Source organism: Strigops habroptila, chromosome 12, assembly GCF_004027225.2.
Source record: "Strigops habroptila isolate Jane chromosome 12, bStrHab1.2.pri, whole genome shotgun sequence".
Lineage (NCBI taxonomy): Eukaryota > Metazoa > Chordata > Aves > Psittaciformes > Psittacidae > Strigops > Strigops habroptila.
In genome coordinates, this window is record NC_044288.2 from 21,370,591 (window position 1) to 21,392,124 (window position 21,534).

A 21,534-nucleotide genomic window follows, 5' to 3' on the forward strand; every position below is an offset into this window, starting at 1 on the left:
GGACCTGAGGTATAACATATTTCATATGATAAAGCTTTACGCTGTGGTTGTAAATGGAGAACAATTTCTTCCTAAATGTCAGTGAGTTTCTATTCACCTTCTTCAAATGACCTTCCTTATTCCCAGAAAAATGGTTTAATAGACTCTCATCAAGCAGTCACTGCAAAGAATATGCAGGGGCTGAAAGTGACTGGTAAAGGTTAATTTACAGCTAGCAGCAGAGAACACTAGTCTGTCTTAGCTTTAGCACTTCATTGATTAAAGCTATAAAAGGTAATAAGTAATTAGCAACCCAGAATACAAAACTGTGATCTTGATTTGTTGCAGTATGCTGCAGCTATGTAAGATGGAAGGAGCCAGAAAATGCAGCTGTGCACATCTATATCCTCTCTATTTATTTTAATAACAAATTTTCAATGGAATTTCATAATTCCAACTTTCAAACCCAGACATACCTACATATCAAAATACCAGCCCTAAGAGCTGTACTTGAAGTGATCTAAGAAACACTGTGATGATATGTGTAATAATTTTAAAGGAAAAAATAGGGAGAATACAGAACAGCCAAATTATTCATGTTACTCATGAAAATTAGTCTTTGAATATATCCCCAAAATGAAGGTCATAAGCAATTTAACTAGTTCCTTAGCCTCCTTAGTAAAGTATCACAGAGATTTGGTTCACAGCCTCTTGTAATCATGGAAAAAATCATCCCCATAAAACATACTAAAATCATTATGTCAAGCTGCAGTATCTCTACCAGCTCAGCAGAGAAGGAAATCGTTCCAGCTTTCTCATGCAGAGGCAGAGCAATGACACTATGCTGAAGCAGAAATAATCTGCAAGGATTGTATAAAGCTAAATCTCTTTTCTTTTATCTCATGTTTTGACCTTGGTCATTGAATTCTCAAGTTAATTCCTCCTTCTTGCTGAGACTTTCAACATAATGCACATACTCCCGGTACACATTATTCCCAGGATACTCCCTGTATACTTCCTGCTCTTTGGCTTTCCACTTCTTTTTCCTCCATTTTCACCTCTTCCCTGTTACTTGTCTGGTTTGTCAAATATGAATCTCTCCTCTGTTTATCATCAAAATTTGTTTATTCCTTTCATCTAATGCCTCTGGTCTCTTCCTGCTCATCTGTCCACTGTCAACCCTCTGTATTGTTATTCCAGGAATGCCTAAATGTAGATGGCCACACATCACCTTTTCAGTATTTCATACTGAACTAAATTTTCTGTGCTAAATGTTTCTCATGTCTGACAGCCTGAAGGAAGCTGGACAGCACTGAGAATTTCAGATGTTGATTGGGCTGAAGAAAAGCAATTTTTAAATCAGAAAGATTTTTCAAAAGAATATGTCAAAAAAAGAAGTATTTTTATGAGAGATGCAGCTTGACATACACTGATTATTACTTTTTAAAAGCTAATGACTGTTCTGACCAGGAGCTCCTCCCCTTCACCACATGCAAACTATAGTTGAACCAGCAGTTTGGGCTTTCAATATTTGTAGCCAGGACTAGGTAAAAGAATAGGTTAGTTTAGATTTCTGTTCAGCTGAGTGGGCAAAGAAAGGAGGGGAAGATATACGGTGTTATACAGAAACTGCAGTCATGACTTGGCTAATGTTAAATTTACTTTCGGTTATTTTGTTATTTTCCTCTTGGCTGCAAAAGAAAAACCCATGGCTGACCTGAAATAGCATTTGTGATCTTTACCACAGGGTCCATTATTTTCCAGTGGAGTGTACCAAGTAAATTAGATGACATGGATGAGAGATTTAATAGTGTGTGAAACCTTAGTCCTCGAAGATTCAGTGTAAGGGGGGGAAAAAAGGACTCATCAGAATTTGAGAAAGGCTAACTCTGGAAACTTCAAAGTCGTGTGGTCTGTTTGTGGTGATATATTTGAATAAGACTTTGTTTTCATTTTGACTATGAAAGAGAATGGTCTTGGAAGAGTTTATGTCTTCATATACTGTGGAGAATTCTTGATTCCACCTGCTGTAAAGCTCTGTGAGAGGAATTAACCTTTCTTATTAGCCCCAGGCAATGCAGAAATGCACATTTGTGCATCTTGTCATTTAGTCAAGTCCCTGTGCATTTGCAGGCCTTCTGTGTAGATTAGAGCCAGGTTTTATTTGGAGCCAGTTGTTTTATTTGCCAAAGTGGTGATAACCAAGTCCAAATTCTGGTCTCCACATGGGATGATTGTTCCAATGCAGACTTCCTGAAGGTTCATGCAAGACTGATAGCTCCAGTTGAGATACTAATAACGCAGGAGACCTGCTAAATTTCCAAACCCAGGAATAAAATAAGAGTAATGGGGACAAAAGGCTATTGGTTTTCTGTGACTGAGTAATATGAAGCAGATATTCCCAAACTGTGGATAAAAGCCACGGCAGCTCAAGACTTTGTCATTTTAAGGAGTGATAAAGATTTTACACAAGCCATTTAGATGACTATAACTTCTATATTTAGGTGCTAGGAGAAAGTTTAATGACAGTAACTCCTTGTCTGCTTAATTCATCCTTTCCTAGAATAATCTCTTTGCTTCCTCAAAATGGCAGTTACAGTTGCACCCAAAAAATGTTTCTTATTTGAATAGCTGTTACTAAGTCTTTGTTTTAAAAACAAAGTAACATGTCTTAGAAAGTACCTGATTTTGATTATGGGTAATTTTGTTACATATGTAATCGCCAATAGTTTAACTCTTTTGAATCAAACACCAAAACCTCCAGCTAGTTTGTCAGGTTTCCCACCCTGATTAACCTACCACCTAGAAGCCAGACATACCCCAAATGATGCTGTAACTGAGCAAAAGGGGGCAGTCAGGGACAACACTCCTTACCAAAAAAATAGACTTGCTCTGGCCATGTGCCTCTGTGATCTTGGTACCACTATCGGTGAATTTGTCTTGTGCCTACTGGTAATGTTCTGTAGCTACACAGAAGACATAGGTTTTGATTCCCATCACTATTATTTTCTCAGAGGTTTCAATAAATAGAAAAATCGTTCAACTTGCAGCTGTACTACCCTGGGTTGTGAACTTGTCAGAACTTACAAGTAAAACAAGTGTTTATCTGGTCAGTACTTCAGGGAATTGGTGGTAATCAAATTGTTTCCACATGAGATTACAGCTGCTTTATTTTCTCCATGTTGTGCCACCCTTTTGTATGTGTGGATTTTGTTGTTCTTTTATTTTGTTTTTTCCCTTCTCTTTCTCTCCTGCTGTGAGCTTAAATTTATTCTTTTTAGTTTTTTAAAAAAAGAATATATGTTCAAGTAAATGTCAGAACAACCTATGATATTTATGATCCCAGAGAAATTTCAACCCAGTTATCTTTTGCAATATATAATTCACTATCTGATAGAAAATAGGTGCATAAAATAAGGAAGTTCCTAAGCAGTTCTAAGACGTTTTTTATCTGGAATGTATTTATATTGCAAGCCATGGAAGGAGAAAGGTTGAGGGAGTACAGACCACTCTGTGTTGTTACATCTTCCCCTAATGGATGTCTGCCTCTGTGTAGCACTTTGCTGTACACAAGGGTCATGAATGTATTTTTCATGTGTTTATTTTTGTAACCAGGCATTGCTTCAGTGTCTGTTAGCAATGTTGTAGTGTGGCAGTGCCTCTCAGCTCCAATGGCACTATACAAAGCCCATACAAATAGCAAAAGACAAGCCTTGCCTTAAGGAACTTACCACTTACATGAACAGAGCAGACAAAGTCAGGGAACACAAGGGAAAGGACATGATCATTATCCTGTTTGAAAAAGGAAAAAAAACCAAGGTGCAGAAAAATTAGAATTATTCTTATCACAGAGAGCTTTATGGTAATGCTGAGGACTGGATTAGCATTTGCCTGGCCCAAAATGCTCTCACTGAGCAGGAGTGAGCAAAGAATAACAGAGCTGTGAGCCTGTTTGGGGGCCATCCTTCCTTGTGCTGCTCCAGCTGCTGAGCCATGGAGAGCCCGTTAGGTCAGGGCTTCCAAAACACTATGGGATTATTGTTGCAGCCTTCATGTTTCACTGTGGTGCTTACAGGCTCTTTCCCTGCCATGTCAGAGCTTTATCAGCTTTTAAAGAGGCAGGCAGAGGCTGCTTCACATTCCTCTTGGCCATTCTGTTTCTCTTTTGCACCTCTCTGATCTCTTTGCCTTTTCTTTGCTTCAGTGGCACTGCCAGAATAGAACTGGGCTGCACAAAGGAGAGAAAGCAATGCTGCAATACTGTGCATGTTTTTCCAGTGCTGGAAAACAATTCTGACTATTTATGTAACACTGACCTAGAGATACTGAATTTACTTTGAGAGCTAAACTCTGAACTCATTCGGTCATTACTTGTGTGCACTCAGAGGGTGTAATGAGAGATGTAAAACAGTGATGGCAGCATGCAAAGGCATCCCTTCATTATGGGATTTAATTCTCAGAAAACCAAGGCTCTGACTGTGGAGGGAATGAATCTGAGTGCAGCTTCTCTGCTCTTGTCTTGTATAATTACAGTCACCCATCTCTAAAAGCATCCCCTCTTAGCATGCACACAGAGCTAGCAAAATAAATGGGTTGATCAGGAAGGAAAAAAACCCACCACAAATCCTTTGTGGTCTTGTGGAAAGTGTTTCTGTGTGCTTATGCTGAGAAAAATAGTGTGCTGCTTCTGGTTGCACAGGTAGGTAGGACAGGTTCAGAGAAGGGGGACTGGGTGCAGCCTCCTGAGGCTGCACGCCCCAGCTCAGCAAGCAGTGCTGGGATCAGATACCAACAAGAGACCAGAGTAAAATCGTTAACAGCAGCAGTTCATCCCATAACAAATGCTATTAAGGAGACTGGAGCTAGAACAGAATTCACTGGTAGTGTTTTGAACATGATAAAATTGAATTGCTTATATTTTAATTGAATTTGTTACTAGGAACTGAGCAAGTGCTTCATTTCCTGTTGTTAGTGGCCCGGTTCTGTCTTGTGCCAGCCTCCCATGACTTGTTTTTTGACTGTTAAGAAAAGGAGCTGTGGAAAAAGCAAGTAAGATTTGTTGACTGGCAAGCAAGTCCTGTGCCAAGGCTCTCTTGGGAGGTGCATGCTATCCTGTTGCATGGAGTGGGGTGGGATTGCAAAGTGGGGGGCTGCAAAGTGAGTTCAGTCTTGGTGTAAAGGTCAGACCTGAGGCATATAATGATGAAGCACACACAGGATAGGCTGCTGCCTGGGCTGGGAGTGGCACTGATTAAATATCTAATTGTGCAGCTAATCTCCTTAGGCTCACTTAGACAATTAATGGCAAGAGAGTCCTCTGCCCTTCTCTCTCTGTGTTTGTCCCTGTGATAACTAGAGCTGGCCAAGGGATTTTGCCTTAGGTTATATCTTCTTATCCTGTAATCACACCTCCTTGGCCTAGTGCCTGGTCTTATGGCACTAGGTACATTATTATTCTAGGTAGGTTATTCAAGCCTTGAAAAAGAAATATCTAATTGTTTTGAAGAGGCAAGCTCTGATCTTCAAGTCATTTCAGCATTTTTTCCACATTCAGGTTTTTCATACATTGGGAGGCACTTGGAAATCAAGAAACCATAGACTGAGCTCAAAAACAATCAGGAAAGTTGTCTTTAGTTCTCTTGATTCAATTTTCTGATATTTTTGTTGCATATAATCATTGGAATATGGTAGTTGAGCTTAAAGGAAGAACAGAACATTGTCAGACAGACTAAAATCAAAGGGGTTTTGAAAAAAGGAAGTCAGTGAAAATGGCAAAACCTGTGTTAAAAATATTATAATAATACTGGAAAATGCAGAATGAACAATTTCTCTCCCAGGTTTCCTTCAAACTCTGCTTGCAGACCAAGGAGCATTACACATCAAACACATCTTAGGATCTGTAGTTGCAAATTACATTCTCCTCACTCCTGCTCTCAGTTTTTCACTATCTCATGCTGTATTAGTTTTCCATGATCCTGAATGCTCCCAGGAGCAAGAGGCTGTTGTTTTAGTGCTAAATCAATTTGCATGCCCATAGTGGTGTTTAAGTGGTCATAATTAATAACTACAGTAACTGAATTCTTTATCTTCAGTGTTCACCATACCATTTCTAACTGCTCTTGTTGTCGTCTCAGCCAGTATAAGCAGGCAGCCTTTACAAATGCCTGGAGTCAAATGCATTGAGTCACATATAGAGGATGTGCTAGCCCAAAAAAGTAACCGGCAACTGTGGCGGAAGGAGTGTGTTAGCACCAAACTGCTCATTAGGTTTCCAAGGGATTTGTTCTCTCTACTTGTCATGAATAATGTCGTCTCTTCATAGTAAAAATTACCTTTTCTTTGTAGATTATTATCTTGCTGCAACTTTATGCTAAGTAGGTAGCAGAGTTTCCCACGTGTGTAGGTGGAAACAGAAGAATTAAAATAAATGAATAACATTAGCGTCAGTTTATCTGCCTCAGTTATTCCCAGACTTCACTCCTGCTGGGAGAAATAAAGCACCATGATGAACATCACCTTTTCCTTTTAATTGAACTTATTTCCCAAGGGGGCAAAAAAAGTTACAGAGTTTCACACGGACCACACACACTGTGGTCCCCTTGGGATCCCTGTCTTTGTCCCTCTGAAGAGTGCAGGTGCAGTTATATAGTAAAACTATTTCCAGCAGTGAAGCTTGGAGACAGAACAAAGCCCCTTTCTGTTGTTTTACACTGTAAACCAGTGTATCCATCTCAGTATGCAGACTTCCAAACTGCAGCTAAACCTGTAGAAGACCCATTAATGGGAAAGAGAACTACTTACTTCTGGGCTAACAGGCAAAATAATTTGGTGATCCTAATCCAGTTCCCCACTGGCATTTTGCCATATCAGACAAAACACTATCGCAACTGAAACTAATTGGCAGCCCTAGCAGGGAGGCCATTGGGTCATGCAGAGAACATCCATGCAGGTCAGCTTCTGATCTTTCCTTGGATAGATAGCATGATGGGAAGCTTGGAACATTTCTGCTGGTTTTCTAGCTGTTCTCAGTGGAAAATACGTTCCCAGCCTTGAGTACTGATGCTATGAGTGTTTATTTCTTGATGCATTTTTATGCATCTTCAAATTATATGTCAAATATATTTTTAAAAGCTTAATCCTCATCAAGTTTTATAATTAACCTCCTTATGCTTGCCTGGTATTTCTCTTTTTACTATTCCCAGATGGCAAGTGTTTGTAACAGACATTATAGAAACTGCATCTGCGTCTCTCATAGCTATGACGTGAGGTCAGCACTGGTTAGAGATCCTTGATGATAACTTCACTCTAATCTGCAGATTCTCCTTTCCATTTGTTCATTTCTCCTGATTAATTTTAATCAAGTAGTAGTTTAAGGGTTCTTCATGTAAAGTAAAAAATCATCAAAGGATGGAATGTAGGTAAAAGTAAAACATAGGTGTTTCTTCCTGCTTCATACTAATCTTCCAGGCAGCCTTAGTGCACACTCCGCTTGTGCATTAAAGGAGAGAAAGAGGCAGTTATAGAGTCTAAAGTACGTCTTCGAAAAGAGCTGCAGCACCCTATGTTAACTAGTGCTCTGTACAAAATCACTGCCAAGTTGGCCTGCAGAGTTGCTAGGAAACCAAAATAAAAATCCCTACTTTGTAAAGCACAGCAATAGCGTGAGCATGACAGATTTTTACTGCTATTTCTCCCTTTTCTTTTTTTCTTTTTTTGGTGATGGTTAAGCAAGGTTGTGGAGGGAGGAGAGAGGCCGCACAAAGCAATGGTTTGAAGGAAGCACTAGGAAGCTGATCTCTGTCCTGATGTCTGTAGTCCTGCTTGTGTGGCAGACTTACTGCAAATAGTTTTAATTTTAAAAAAGAGTTAGTTTTCAACTTTAGGACACGTCCATGCTCTTACCCAGCTTGTGTTCTGAGGAAAAAGGAGGCAGCTGGCAGGGAAGGTCATGGGGCTTGTAGCAGGAAAGAGCTTGCCTGCATTTTAGGGAGGCTGTGTGGGCTAAATGGATGGGCTTTGTGTAGTTCCATATCAGTTTATACTAGTCTAAGTCTGGGATTTTTGGGTTTGCTTCTTTTAGTTCTTGCCACAAATTCCAGTCCTCAAATCAGCATTGTTTCTCCTCTGATTAGAGAGTTAGCTAGTTTGAGGAGCTGATCTGCCTGAAAAAGGCTTGTATAGACTTAATTTTCAAGTCAGTTAGCTGCTGATGGGAACTAATACTGGCACAAAAGGGGTAGGAATAACATAGGCTACATGCCTGGAACTGCATCTTCAGATCAAAGGATTGTTGTGCTTGTAGAGAATTAACCTTGTGAAAATATGGTGGCAGAAGGAGAAAACAAGAACTGTTTGTGCTGTAGAGTTGATTGTAACAGATTATGAAGAGAAAAGGAAGATAAGGACTTTCATTTTCTGAGCAAGAACACAAACAATGAAAGATATGCTATGTCCAAGAATAATGAAGCGTTTGATAAGGGGCTTGAAATGTAGAGTAATCCCTTGACAAAAGTCCAGCAGCCATCATGTAGCATGCACAAGATGAGAGAACTGGCCATTTTGTGCTTCAGAGTAATTACTAAAAAGTGGAGCTATATTAATTCTATGGTATTAATTTTTGTGAACATATAAATATAATTTTCTGCAGCAGTTTTGGTGTGATAGTCAAGCCAATGTTCAATGTATAGTGCTGCTGAACTGTGAATTTTTAGATCTCCTTGGTCCTGGCTTTTGGGTGCACAATTACTCACTTCATATGTTGGGTTAATAGTTAAGGTCAGCTCAGATATTCAGTGAAACTGGTGAATAGGTATTCTTCTAGAGCAGATACTGAGTTTTTTGCCTTCTGGGCTGTATCAAAGTCCTTCTACTTTCACAGGGAAACTGAGGAGACGAGAGGATTGTCTGTGTTTTGAATGGTCTTTATTCACTTGGAACAAAAGCAACTAAGTGTTGCAGGGTTTTTTTCATACAGAACCCATGGTCTGAGACTGTGCAATTCTGATGGTAATTATGAAAAATATGTAGCATGCATTAAGGTAGGGGAACATTTTGTTGATGAGATAAATTTAGTATTTGTGAAAGCAGGCAAACAGTTGCACCTGGCAGGAAGGTCTCCTGTTCACTGCAGAGCAGAGGTGCTGGGTAGGAATTTCTACCTCCTTTGCAGGCCTGCTTGTGTTTCATCTTTGACCTGGAAGAATTGAAGCCAGTAGCCACTGGCTATTTCTTATTTCTGTGTTAATCATTCTTTTACTTCTTTACAGAGGTTGGCAGTTAGCGAAAAAGATGTTGTAATTGTTATTTGTGGTGTGGAGGTTTGTCCCTCCCATCACTTCACAGAGACCCATCACTTCATAACACATAGGCTGGGAGATGCAAGTTGCAGCGATTCTGGAATCTGGAGGTTGAAAGCTTCCAAATCATTCTAATCACTAAAGTTTTTGAGCTACAGACAGTACATCCTAGCACACATTCAACTGGGTTTTTGGAATAACTCAAGTACACCTTTGTGCTGAGACAACAGTTTGAATGTACAAACAGAGTTTCCAGATGAGAATGTCACTGCCTAATCTGGAGAAACATATTCAGGTCAAGTGCCAGATACAGTTATGCAGGATAACATTGTTGGTCCCCACAGCCTTTAGGGAAGCAACATAATACTGTAATACTGAAAAAGAATCAAAAAACTAGTGGACAACTTTGAAGGCAGCCATCGGAAGCTATTTTTCTGTCTTGCAGACCATGATTATTGATTACTCAATTCTGTGATTCTCAGACACAAGCTCTTCGTTGTCTGGAGTTAGATTTATAAAGGCAGTTGCTTTCTCTACAGCAGTAGCACATACATGCTATATTCTGTTGGTCACAGATGCCTGGATAAGGGTAAGCACCTGCTATTAAAAGGAGGATGATGTAGAGAACAGGATAGAGAAACAGGCCGTGATATTGCATTGGGTCAGTCTTTTGCTGTCAATCCAAAACACTCAAAACTTAAGCCTCAAGTAGAGGTTGTTTTAAAATATTTTCTTTTTTCTTTTTTTTTTATTTTAACCCAAAGATTTATTTCATTTTATTTTCTTTCTGGTGCATTAGCAGTCAAAAGTAAGTTATTTTGTTGTTTTTCCCCTGTGAAACCTGAGATTCTCACAAAAATCACATAAGTAAAGTGATGATGAATAAAGTGACAAATGTTCTGAGAATTGGCAGAATGAATGGGCATGACATGATCCCACAGTGCAAAGACTAGAGACACAGAAGTCCTACATGGGTAGAAAAAGCTACATGAGAAAATTCAGGCTGCAGTTTATGCTTTCATTATTTAGTTGTGATTAAAAGACAACAGCCACAAGCAAAAAGCTTGATTCCATTCTCTGTGTTTTAAACTATGGCAGTGCCACCTGCTCAGCGTTTTTCTTTCTTAATGCAGCTTTTGTAGTGAGCCCAAAGCAGAAGTACCTGGAGGAACAGCAGAGAAACTGCAGAGAGGCTTGTGATAGTTGAGGATTAGGAGGCAGGAAATGGGTGGTTCACTTTGGCTTTTGAAGACAAACACTAAATCGAAGCTGCAGGCAGGAGTGAGAAGGACTTTTGTGGGAGTGTGAACTTATTCCTAAGTTATTTAGAGTGGGTTTTGCATTAAGAAAGTTCTGCAGGTTTGAGTGCAGTTGCAGACACAGTTGTCCAAACAGGTGACTTTTGGTCCTAGTGTGGCCTTTGATCAATGAGATTAACTCAGCTTCTTCAGTAAGGGGAAAGTCATACCACCTGGCACCATTTGCTATACTTTGGTGAGTGACCGAGACACTGAAGAGAGCAGCTGAGCAATGAACACATTGTTTTCAGTATTCACTAATAGATGTTTTGTTGCTCTATTGTTGGCTTCCCCTCTCACCTTTTTCTTTTTAAATTGTTTTTGTATCTCTAAAAAATATTTATGGGCCAAAGGTAATGCTCTGGCCCCTGGAAAAAAAAAATGTAAAGCCATCATAATTAATTTTTGCTATTTGTTTCTCTCAAATGCTATAGCCAAGGCTATATGGCTCATGTCAGTATTTGCTATTGAGCATAATTGTCCAGGTATTGTCCCCACCTGAAGACTGACACATCAGCTCTTAGCAACTGGCATATTTGCTCATTCACAGAGATACAAATCTGTTTGCCTGTTCACTGAGTTGATTCACTAGAGTTGCAAATTGGATAATTGCTGATGCAAAAATTGTCCATAGCTTCTCGTTGAAGATCTGTGTGCATGATTATATTGTTTTTACAGAAAGGTATTAAATATTAGTGCTAGTTTCAGTAAATATGCCCATGTTTTTGAATATAAAATTCAGGATTGTGTGCCTCTCTAGTGAGTAGAACGAACTAGATCAAGCACAGCATTTTAAAGCATCCTTTTGCTGTCTTTTCTCCTTGGTACACAGTAGATGTGCTTTGACTGCATTTCCTCCAGTCTCTAAGCTACCGCAGAAATTCCAGCCACTGAGCAGCTGCATGTGTATGCTTGACTGAAGTGTGTGGTATTCCATGTGTCAGCAGGAAGAGATATAAATAGAGCTTTTTTTCTCCTTGTTGTCACAAACTATGTTTCTGAAGGCTACCCCAAGCTATTTCTTCTTCAAGTCTGGTATAAAGGGAATACGTTTAAGTTAGGTTCAGTGTTGCGGTTGTGGATCTCAGAAAGAATATGAAGCAATTTAAGGATTGCAGCCATTTACACCTAGTGCTTAGTGGGACAAGGCATAAGATGAATTCCCTTTCTAGTGAGGGAACATGTTGAAGTAGCTGACAAAAATCCCCCTTTATGGAACTGTCAGGTTGGACAGTCTGAGGATTAAGTTCTTCTGGCTTTTTGCTCCCCTGCTGACACATGCTGGTCTCACACCTTTGCAATGAAGAGTTCCTAATCTTGCCAAGTCAGACACCAAATGCAGTCAGCTGACAGATATGGAGAGCTGGTGGGGGAGTTGGTTTGCCTGGTGCCTCACATCCCCAGGTGGGATGAATAGTGGGAGAACAGTGTTCCCTGGTATAGCAGAAATATGCGCTTAATCATCATGTGATCTGACATACGTGACCTGCGCCACACATTATGACTCTGTGAACTTGGGTGATCTGTGTGGATTAAAATGGACCAGGACATAATACCCATTAAGATATTATTCCAGATACAGAATTGATAATCTAACAAACCCTCCATGACCTGACATGCTAGTGACGTGACTGAGGAAAGATGCTGGGAAAGTAGAATCTGAAATCTGGTGGGTTTTGAGGCATGAGAGGGCCTGGCTTATCCTGAGAAGCACAAAGACTCGTTCAAGAGGCTCTGGTTGGATATGGCTCTCATGGAATTGCAAATAATGTGGTCTCACCTCATGTTTCCAACTCAAATCAATCTTTAAAATGTTCCTGAGGTGTAAGCATTTGATTTGGCCTATGGTTTCTGAAAGAAATATTGCCTTTACATTATGTCTTTTCACCTCTGTGCAAGGACTACTGTGGGTATCAGCAGGCCACAGTTTATGCAGAGAATGTATCAATGCACACACCTTGGTCATGGGTTTTCTTTCTGCTGAAGAAGAGCCTTGCAGCCCCAGCCTCCAGCAGTTCAGAGAAGTGTCTGTATTATGGGTTGGTGTATGTGAGGCTGACACTTCACAGTGGTCCTTGTGACTTGCTCTATGCAAGGACTTGCTCTATGCATTGTTCTGAGTGCACTTACATCTAAAGCCTGTATGTAATAGTTAAGAAGCCAGTCACCTCCTCAACAATCACAGACATTCAAAACAAATGAACCAATTGTATATTAACATGTATGTACATATACACAAATACAGTGGGAAAGCAGAAAAGTTCAGTGCTAAAATATTTTAAATATTCTACATGTAGATACCACCAGATGGTAATTTAAAATTCCTTTTGAAGTGAAGGATTTAAGAAGCAGTAACATCACCTTTTAGCTTTTATAAGGACTAAGATCTTTTAAGTTTCTCTATTCTTTGACAGCTTGTCCTACTTACCTGGGCATATGACACATTTCCTGGAAGGAAAATAACTGTGCTATCAATCCAGATATAGTCTGTCCTTGATTTTCTCCCTGCCTTTTCATTTAAGGGAATCACAGCTATGAGAAATGTGAATTTTCTAAAATTTAATTAGGATAGGATTTTTTCCTAAGTCAGCCTCCATTAAACAATAATGTAGAAATGAAGTTAATTTTCCTTACTTTGCTTTCAGACATCCATTTACATCCATTACACTTTATGTGTAATAATTCATTTCCCAAATTTTATCTTCTTGTTCATTTGAAGCCATTTCTTCCATTTTTAATACTTCCTTCAGAGAAGTGAAGTGGCAGGCATATTATAGAAATAATTTTCTGATATGTTACTACAACTGTTTGAGCAATGCCCTTCTTGAAAGAAAGTTCATTAGCAAATGAGTAGTTCCTGAGTATAATGTAAAGCATCATTTTCATGGAAGGACGAGCCTGAGACATTTCTCCAATTGTTCCATTGAGAACAATTCTTGGCTTAAAGCATGACTGGGGCTATAAAATTAAAATTAAATAATTGAAATGTAAAGTAGGCCATATACTAACTCTTAAACTGGGATTTTGAGGGCTCTATTTTGAAAAGGTTACAGTGATCAAAAATTAAGAGATGGCTCTACCTGTTTTTCATATATGTTAAGCCTCCGAGACTTGATGCTTACCATCTGATGAATATTTAAGGAAGTGTAGTTCTAGAGACAAGACACAAAAGGCATGTGTAACTTTGTCAAAATGACTGTTGCATTGTGGTGCCACCCATTTCAAGCAACTGCCACCTTTGATCTCATCTTTATTCAAATAACCATTCCTTAATATTCCATAATTGTGAATTATCATAGAATACAAGGTGGAAGGGATCTCAAGGATCATCTGGTCCAACCTTTGCTGGCAAAGCATGACCTAGACTAGGCGGCCCAGTGCGCTGCCCAGCTGAATCTTAAAAGTAGCCAGTGTTGGGGAATCCACTACTTCCCCGGGGAGATGATTCCAATAGCTGGTCTCATTGTAAAAAAATTTCGTCTAGTGTCCAATTAGAATTATCCCTTCTCAAGTAATCTCTTTGTTGAATTTATTTTATTTCAGCATTATATAGCCTTTGCAGCACATCATGAATCAGTTTGTGATTTCAGTTTATGTAACCAAGTAGAATAAAGCACTGAACAAGTTAAGATGTTCATAAACTCATTTCAGTTGGCTTTTAACAGCCATCCAGAATTGCCTACAGATCCCTGAAATGCAGCAGAACTACACAGGAACTACTCATCTGTTGAAAACCTAATGCAAACTTTTCATCGTATGGTTCAAGCATGCACTGTGCTTTCAATTTAAAGAGGTCATCTTTAGCTGCAGGGGAGGGCAAAAAGGTAGAAGGCTTGGCACCATGATACAGTAGGTCCAGACTTCCAGGGCAGTCAGTCTGGTTCATCTCATCAGTACCAAAATAATCTGCTTTAAAGGGTTGAAGACCCAGATGACTAAGTGATCATAACATCTGGATTTACCTGCAACCTAAATCCTCCAACTGTGGACACTTCAACCACTTGAAAGAGTGAAGCTATTTCTGTAGTAGGGGAATGGATGTGGGGAGTGTTCACAAGGTCACCTCCATTTTGTCCTTGGAGAATGTTTAAAAAATTCTGAAAACCACAGAAATTGTGTAGCGTGCGTATCCAGGGGGCTTATCATATTGTATTAGCAGTTACTCATCACATTTAATTAAGATTCCTTTTTAGCTGATGTGAAACATTAGCTCCATTCATCCCATATCTGTAAAAAGGAATAATAAAGGGATGTGATCCTAACAGGAGATGATAGGAAGCTGCTAATGTGACATACATATTATGGAAGGGAAAGAGAGCTGTAACTGCCTCTGTTTTGAGGCCCGTGATGTCTTCAGTTTTGCAGCCCCTTCCTGTGGAAGGTGTTAAAGTCACACACCTCTTTTAGGACAGGTTGCTGGCTAACAGCCATATCGGCAAGAATCAAAATAGATGTTAGTTAGTATTTGGTCAACTGGCTTTTGGAAGGTGAGAATTTTGCAGAGTTTCAGTGATAATCTAGCCAGAGTAGGTGAGCTAAAGGATTTTGTAGGTCTAAATTCAACTTATATACCTGTATGGTGTAGTTTACTTTTAAAATGAAGAAATGCCTTGAAGATAACAGAACCAAACTAAATCAAACAGTAATAATACTCTTTCTTCCCCTTTATGGTCCAGACAGAGAAAAAGCCAGTTTCAGCTTTCATCCATAAAATACCAGTAAAATTATCTCTCTATTTGTGATCAGAGCCAGAAGGAGCCAGAGAACAGGTTCCAGATCTGAAGTTCAGAGTAGGGAGCCACCTTCAACCTATGAGAGACATTTTCCACTCTCTGAAGCTTTGGAAAATTCAATTAGAAAGCTTCACACTGTAGTCATCTGGCCTGGAAATTACAATGGTTTGGGCTGCTGGAGTGGGAGCCATATACAAGAGGAATGGTTGAAGCTGTAAGCTAAACATAGATGATAAAGAAAGAAAGAAAAAGTTATCTCTTTAGACTCTTCATTAGGTGTCCATGATCCATTATTATCCTACTCTTTCAAAGTGGTGAAGCTCGCATGTTCGTTCATGTTTAAAATAGATGCCTCTAGAGCACCAAAATAAATATGTCCCTTTTTCTTTCACTACCACTTCAAGCATCCGATCAGTTCGTTAAAATTAGCTTCTGCTTCCAAAGACTAAAATTGATGCTTCAAGTTTCCATAGTTACTGTCTTTCTATTGTGCTCAGTTAAAAAGTGGGGATTCTCTTTTGCCTACCGGTGCTGGGTTTTGGCAGCCATGCTGGGCTCTTTCCTCTTTATGCACCAGCAGTAACATGGACTAAGGTAAGTTTACCTGCAGAAGGTTTTCACAGCTGTAGAGACTGGTACTTGGTAAACCGTTTTGTTGAGCAGAAGGGACTGAATTCACCTGAATTCTCTTAGGAGTGTTCACTCTGCAAGATGGACAGAAATAAAAACAATCTAGTACTATGCAGGAGGTCCAGTGCTAGGAGAACATCTAATCCTGCCTTCTGTCTTCCCTTCAAGTAACCTGAAATCTCCAGCCTGAAATTTTCTTTCTTCGGGGAAGCAGACTCAGCCAGCCTCCGAGCTGGGGGCTGACACAGAAGGTCGCTGTAGTGGCTGCAGATCCCTGATCACCCCGTGGAAGCAGGGTGGCCTCCAGTGGCAGGAGGCGACGGATAGGGAGCGCGTCTGTGCTCTTGGCCTCGGTTCAACAGCTCACCCAGCAGAGATCGAGGGGAGGGGGGGTTGGCTGCCTGGAGAACACTGCTACAGGCTGTAGCAGCAGCCAGGAAATGCTTCCTCCTTTTCACCTTCACAGCAGGATTTATGATGGTCTGCGAGCCTGTTGTCTTTCACATAAAAGTGCTTGCCTTTAAGAATTAAATTATTTTTTATTTATATTTGACAGAACACAGTAACCAGAATTGGCTTTCTATAACACAGACTAAGCAGTGCACAGAGCTGTTCCTGGCCTCCTGACATTCAGAGCTTTGTCTTCTGCAATGTCTTTTGCTCTATTGGCAATATTTCATGTCTTTATATAATAGAGGCAGCACCCGTGCACAGCACCAGTCAGCTGGAAGCAGAATGCCACCTCCCTCCTGGTCACATCCAGAGGGAAATTTGAGCCACAAATCAGACATCCCAGTTTTAAAGATTTGTCTGAAAGTCCACATTTTTCGAATGTGTCACCTGAAAGCAGCCCTCAGCAGAAGCCTGGGCAGCTGTTTGCTGCTCCAGTTGGTTCAGTTTGGGGCATTGAAGTAGCACCTGGTTTAACATGAAGGAAAAAAAAGTCTTTGGTGGATGTGGGTGGGTGCCAGCAAGGCCAATCCACCCCACGCATATCCTCAGGGGAACATTATCCCCGCCACATCACCTCTCCTTTCTCCCTCACAAGAACTGAGGGGCACAGCAGTCCCACCAACACCAAGTGCAGTTTTCCTGTGCTATTTTCTGCCCTTTGCCTTACTGTTTGCATTAAAACAAGGGCAGAATGGCTGCTGCTCTGGCTGCCCACACTATATTTACAATGCATTTATAAAATTAAAATAATCTGTTGTTTATTTTGTGGATATTTTTGTTTGGGGTTTGTTGGGTTTTTTTGTTTTGTTTTGTGGGGTTTTTTTTTTTTGAGGGGGGAGTCTGTTTCTAACTATGAACTCTTAAAAAAGATCACTGTGGGCCTGCAGACATGGTGAAATGCCCAAATAAAAATCCATCTACCAGGATAGTCCATAGCAGGATAGTCTGTCCCTAACAACCTCTGTTTGCAACACAGACATTCATATACTGCATCCATCAGAGTCCAGCATCCAATTAGATCTGGAACAATGATATGGAGCATCTGGATGTCTGTGCAGTCTGTCTCAGTGATACAGCAGATTAGTCCTCAGTTTGGCAAGGAGAAGGTTAAAGCTTGTGCTGAGCAAGTACCAACTGGTGCTTTCTAAGGCAAATTCTGTGGAGGAGGGAGCAGGACTGGACACCAGTATAGCACTAGAAGGATGTTACCTGAGAAGGTTGATGTTTTTGTGGGAGGAAAACATTCTTTTAGTGAAAAGAGAGGAGAGGAGCTGCAGACACTGTACTCTGCTTCTTCAGCCGCTGTGGGAAGCCATTTCCCCTGCATTGTGCTCTGGCTGCAGCAGGCTATGGTAGCAAGCAAATCAATTTTTGCTTTCACGTCTCAGAATATGCTGGCAGAGCTATTTGGTAGCTGAGACAATTGCTTTAATACACAGCCCAGTAAGATTGTTTTCTTATAATGAGATAAATAATGTCTATTTAAATTAAATTTCGACATCAGCATAGACAGTAACCTGAGACTGACCTCCACACCCGCCACCTGCTTTGTATCTGGATGTGGGAGTAGTGGGGGTTTACGGATATCCCTCAACATATGTGCTATAATTACCCTGTTTAATGTTACTGGCTTTAAATCCAAGTGATGGTTTAAAGCTGCAGGCTCCTTGGTGGGAAGAAGTTTTCATTTAGTTCATTCCTCCTGTCTCTGAATCATTATTGCAGAACAGGTGAAATAGATGGAAGGGCAGAAAGTGAGAATTACTTACTTATTTTTTAATTTCAGACTCCAAATTGACTTAGCCCTTAGAGATGACTGGGATTGTTTGGCAAACTGAGAGTTAAAATGGTTCAACTGTGTTCTGACTGAATCATTTCTCTGTCTTTCAGTCCAGTATCTGTCATTTTAACATGCTGATGATGGAATTTGATCTTTTTGTTGTGCTGTTGGTTGTGGTTTTGTTTTGTGGGGTGTTTTTTTTTTTGTTGAGTTTTTTTGTTGGTGGTTTTTTTTTTTTTTGTTGTTTTTTTTTTTTTTAAAGATTAGGTAGGCATTTTAATCCCAAAAAGGCTTAGGGATGATGAGTGAAGCCAGAATGTTCGCAGAGATCCTCCAAATGACACAGAGGTTTTTTCAGTGCACACTATTTGCATTTGATGTGCTGTTTCAGAATCAGTGCAGAATGTCAGACTCTTTATAATGGTGCATATTCATTAAGCCTGCCAGAGGCAGAAGCTGCAGTCAGTACAGCATCAGCAGAGGAGGCAGGGAAGAGAAATCAGGTTAATGACTAGCTTTCTCTGCAATTTGCTTCCTGCTTATTGCCTAATCTCAGTTTTAAATAAATTCATTTCATTAATGTGTTTTGCTGTTCTGACTTGTGGACAGAAGGGTCATAGATTATTGATGAGGTAGTTATAGTCTGACAGAGGCTTTAGTCGGCATGTTCTGATGCCTAGAAAAATAATCGAAAAAGATTTCCTTTAAACTTTATAATAATGGATGCTTTGATTGCAAGCTTTTGTCTAAGTGATCTACTGAGTCCATGAGCCACCAAATTTTTAAAGACAGCGACAAAGTGGTGAGTGGGGAGGGGTGGAACAGAGTAAAGCAAGCTGCTGTCTTGGCCAAGCATGTCACACAGTCAAAAATGCCTCTGCAGGGAGACAGACCTGCACAGAAATGCTTTTCTCTTCTCCCCCTTGAGCAGGGACACAACTGTTCTAACATGAGTTAGCCTTCTTCTGACAAAGGTTCCTTAAGAAAGCAGCAGAGGCATAGGAGGTAAAGACGATGTACATGACACTCAGAATATATAGCCAGCTCACATTATGGGAAGTGAGCACCACCTGTTCCTAGTAAACACCAGATTGGAGCTGTGGGGCTAGCCACGGACAGGGAAAAAACACATGGCCTCCCCAAAAGAGAGAAAAATGTCAGCGAGGTAGAAACTGCAGACTTAGCCCAAACCTGATGAGATATTGATTTGTGGACTGACTGATGACGTGTTCTGTGAGCAGGCATTTTGCCCCAAATTTAGAAGACATCTCAATTTCAGACTGTTTGTACTTATCACTCAGCATCATACATTGCCTCGGATGGTTTTTACAAGCTGATAAAAGCCAACCCTTCAACTGAGTGAATTTGCAAATGCTGCATCTGAAAAGACAGTGCTGTGAATCTCAGTGACAGACCTGTGCTTTAGAGTTTTGCAGCAGAGTATCACTGAAGACCTAAACTGTACTGGTGTCAGTGCTGTCATAACTCAAATGTAGCCTTTTAAGGGGTGGAAATGGTGGGATCTTAACGATACAGCTAAGCTTTCTCAGGTATTTCTGAACAGGAGATGTAAATGCCTGCCTAAATGAAAATCCTGTGAAGGGGTTAGGGCTGAGAAAGTGGCTTCATCTTGCAAATAGGTGCACAGGATTTTTGTGGCTGTCACTATTAAAGAGATTAGTTTCAAACTTCTTTTTTTTTTACATACTCTGACATGGACATTAATACAACATCCCCCAAGTCATGATGCTGCTTAGCTTGCTTCTGAGAGTGGAAATCAGCTCCTTTCGCACTAGCCATTCAAAAGTGGTTAGTTTAAATTGGCTGTCTGGGTTTTATCTGTAGGTAAAGAAGCAAAGGTAATCCAACTCCAGCAGAGAGGGGAGAGACAGCTCACTGCATCTAAAACCAGGCTTTTAAGCTAAGTGGGTTGGACTGCCTTCTGTCTCTCTTTACAGACTGCAACAAGAACTAAATTAGACAGTTCAGAGTGGATGCCTACTTCGTTGATGGCTGAATTTAGAAAAGGGCTACCTCACTGTGTGGCTGACATATAAGAAAAAGAAATTCTGCAAACATGACATACAATTTTCTATGTTATGAAATAAAATATATGAACAACATTATAGAAGATGAAGAATCATAAAAGAATAAGTAGCACGGGAGGTGCTGCTCATTTCATTAAATGGCTGCTAAAGCAAATGCAGGATTCTCCACTACTACTACAGGGGTACAGAGCAGTCAGTAGTTGAGGTTTACTGGATATCATCTTCTGGTCTGGCAAAATGTTGGAGACCTAGGACTTCTCCTCCTTTCTGTGCTCTTGCCTACTCTTCCAAGGGATACAGAGTCCCTCTCAGCTGGTTTTTTAACCTTTCCTTGTAGCAATGCAGATCCCACCTCCTTCTTTACCCCAAATATCTTTACGTTTTCAACTGTAAAGCTCTCATGCAGAATACACGATGCTGAGATTTAATCAGATCAGTGGTACTGGCATTGTTTATGTGGTATTGCAAGAATTTATGTGTGGCTGGGAGTGTTACTAGTGTGACAGGTCCTATGTTTGTGATACTGCACTTTTTAGAGTGTAGGTAAGAGCATTTTCATCAGATTTGATGGCTTTAGCATCAATGCATAAACATATAGCTTTCCCCTGATCACAAGTCTTCAAACACTTGAAATACTTCAAAATGTATTGCCATTTGTATTTAAAATTGGGAGCTATGAAAATTACAAAGAATTTTCAAAGTTTAAGAAGAAAGAAAACAGCCAGGTTCTAAGACTTTCTCTCATGGAAGAACCTAATTTGTGTTGCATCTCATTATGCTAGGAAATTATCCTTGTCAGGGCAACATACGTAAATATTTCAATCTGATTAGCTCAGTTTTGTCAAAATTGTGGGAGTGAAATTAAAATTTGCTTTGTACTGCAAGCCTAAAGCTGGGGACAGACTTCACTTTAGATTTGCCTGTATAAAATATTGTGATCTACCATTCTACCTACCAATTTAAAGAACCAAGAGTTAGTCACCAGTCTGGTGTTTTTCAGCCTTTATGTTGTGATACTACAACAAGAAAAAATAAATATAATAGGGGAGACTTTCCCAGTTTCAGAACTCATTGCACTATGATTTACTTCTGAGACATTTTTAACATCTTGCCACAAATTAGACATCCTCAAACATACCGTTGCGCCATGCAATGCCTGTGCGTGTCTCACGCTATAAAACACTACAGTGGGCTGCATCCCAGCAATCTCTTATTCCATGCACTTCAAAGTCAAAAGAAAAATAGAAAACAACTGTATTTCAAGGCACAATTTGGGATCTAGAATGTGTTGGGCCCAGCAGTATGTGGAGTGAGCCA

The 21,534-nt window shown here is 40.1% G+C and overlaps 1 protein-coding gene across 14 annotated transcripts in view; it reads left to right on the top strand.

Moving 5' to 3' along the window:
• LOC115615650 (protocadherin alpha-C2-like) overlaps positions 1–21,534 on the top strand; it is a 151,610-nt gene that overhangs the window by 126,127 nt on the left and 3,949 nt on the right. The window lies entirely within an intron of this gene.